Source organism: Anopheles moucheti (genome assembly GCF_943734755.1).
Source record: "Anopheles moucheti chromosome X unlocalized genomic scaffold, idAnoMoucSN_F20_07 X_unloc_6, whole genome shotgun sequence".
Classification (NCBI taxonomy): domain Eukaryota; kingdom Metazoa; phylum Arthropoda; class Insecta; order Diptera; family Culicidae; genus Anopheles; species Anopheles moucheti.
Genome location: NW_026453570.1, coordinates 452,501 through 455,000, shown reverse-complemented (window position 1 = coordinate 455,000; position 2,500 = coordinate 452,501).

The following is a 2,500-nucleotide window of genomic DNA, read 5'->3' as shown; positions in this document are numbered from 1 at the left end:
CTTTCACATGCTCTGATAGGTAGGTTCGTTCTCAGTTATCCCTGTGTTTATGGTTTTCGTGTGCTTCGAGAGGTTTGGTCCGTGTTTTTGAGTACTCTTGTCCATGATTTTCGTGTGCTTCTAGAGGTTTGGTCCGATTTTCAGTACTCTTGTCCATGCTTTCACATGCTCTGATAGGTAGGTTCGTTCTCAGTTATCCCTGTGTTCATGGTTTTCGTGTGCTTCCATAGGTTTGGTCCGTGTTTTTGAGTACTCTTGTCCATGATTTTCGTGTGCTTCTAGAGGTTTGGTCCGATTTTCAGTACTCTTGTCCATGCTTTCACATGCTCTGATAGGTAGGTTCGTTCTCAGTTATCCCTGTGTTCATGGTTTTCGTGTGCTTCCATAGGTTTGGTCCGTGTTTTTGAGTACTCTTGTCCATGATTTTCGTGTGCTTCTAGAGGTTTGGTCCGATTTTCAGTACTCTTGTCCATGACTTTCACATGCTCTGATAGGTAGGTTCGTTCTCAGTTATCCCTGTGTTTATGGTTTTCGTGTGCTTCGAGAGGTTTGGTCCGTGTTTTTGAGTACTCTTGTCCATGATTTTCGTGTGCTTCTAGAGGTTTGGTCCGATTTTCAGTACTCTTGTCCATGCTTTCACATGCTCTGATAGGTAGGTTCGTTCTCAGTTATCCCTGTGTTCATGGTTTTCGTGTGCTTCCATAGGTTTGGTCCGTGTTTTTGAGTACTCTTGTCCATGATTTTCGTGTGCTTCTAGAGGTTTGGTCCGATTTTCAGTACTCTTGTCCATGCTTTCACATGCTCTGATAGGTAGGTTCGTTCTCAGTTATCCCTGTGTTCATGGTTTTCGTTTGCTTCGATTCGTTCACTCTATTACTCTTGTCTTTGGTTTTCGTTTGCTTCGATTCGTTCACTCCATTACTCTTGTCTGTGGTTTTTCGTTTGCTTCGATTCGTTCAGTCCATTACTCTTGTATGTGATTTTCGTTTGCTTCGATTCGTTCAGTCCATTACTCTTGTGTGTGGTTTTCGTTTGCTTCGAGTCGTTCAGTCCATTACCCTTGTCTATGATTTTCGTTTGCTTCGAGTCGTTCAGTCCAATACTTACCCTTGTCTATGATTTTCGCTCTAAGCCCAGTCGCCCTGCGCTCTGGAAATCACATTCCAACTCTATCACCGATAGCGCTCACACCTTGGAAACCACATTTCACCCAGGGGACCTTAGGGTGGATTTTGAGCCTTTCGGGATTGCGAAACCATCATTTAACACTCTAAACTTAATTTCCGCAATCCCAGACGCACTTTCCATATGGTCTCCAAAAATGCGTGTGAGCTGACCTGGTCCCTTATAATAGGCAATGAACACGATTTTGGCAAAATATTTTTTTCAAAATTTTTTGACTCACCGGGTAAAATCGAATTTACTTGGGAAAAATGTTCTAGCAGGGGCCCTCCCATACAAATTTTTTTCTTCTCAAAAATGATTTTCGTTTCACTTTTCATACTCAGGGGAGTCTAAAATTGATGTTTTGAGTCACCATGAAAAAAAAATTTTTTTTGACCCGAGCTTGTGTCGCGACCCAAAAATCGACTCACTTGGGAAAAATGTTCTAGCAGGGGCCCTCCCATACAAAAATTTTTTCTTCTCAAAAATGATTTTCGTTTCACTTTTCATACTCAGGGGAGTCTAAAATTGATGTTTTGAGTCACCGAGAAAAAAAAATTTTTTTGACCCGAGCTTGTGTCGGCGACCCAAAATCGACGCACTTGGGAAAAATGTTCTAGCAGGGGCCCTCCCATACAAAAATTTTTTTTTGACTCACCGGGTAAAATGGTCGCACTTGGTAAAAATGTTTTAGCAGGGGCCCTCCCATACAAAAATTTTTTCTTCTCAAAAATGATTTTCGTTTCACTTTTCATACTCAGGGGAGTCTAATATTGAAGTTTTGAGTCACCGTGAAAAAAATTTTTTTTTGACTCACTGGGTAAAATGGTCGCACTTGGGAAAAATGTTCTAGCAGGGGCCCTCCCATACAAAAAATTTTTATTTCTCAAATCGATCCGTGGTTTCACTTTTCATACTCTAGAGCCCATTTGCTTCAACTTTGGAAAAATTTTTCGATGATGAAAAATTTTCACCTTCGACGTCCATCGACCACTCGACCCGAACTTGGTACTTTTGTATGGAGGTACCCGAGTGGTGACTTTTTCATACAAAAATTTTTATTTCTCAAATCGATCCGTGGTTTCACTTTTCATACTCTAGGGCCCATTTGCTTCAACTTTGGAAAAATTTTTCGATGATGAAAAATTTTCACCTTCGACGTCCATCGACCACTCGACCCGAACTTGGTACTTTTGTATGGAGGTACCCGAGTGGTGACTTTTTCATACAAAAATTTTTATTTCTCAAATCGATCCGTGGTTTCACTTTTCATACTCTAGGGCCCAATTGCTTCAACTTTGGAAAAAATTTTCGATGATGAAAAATTTTCACCTTC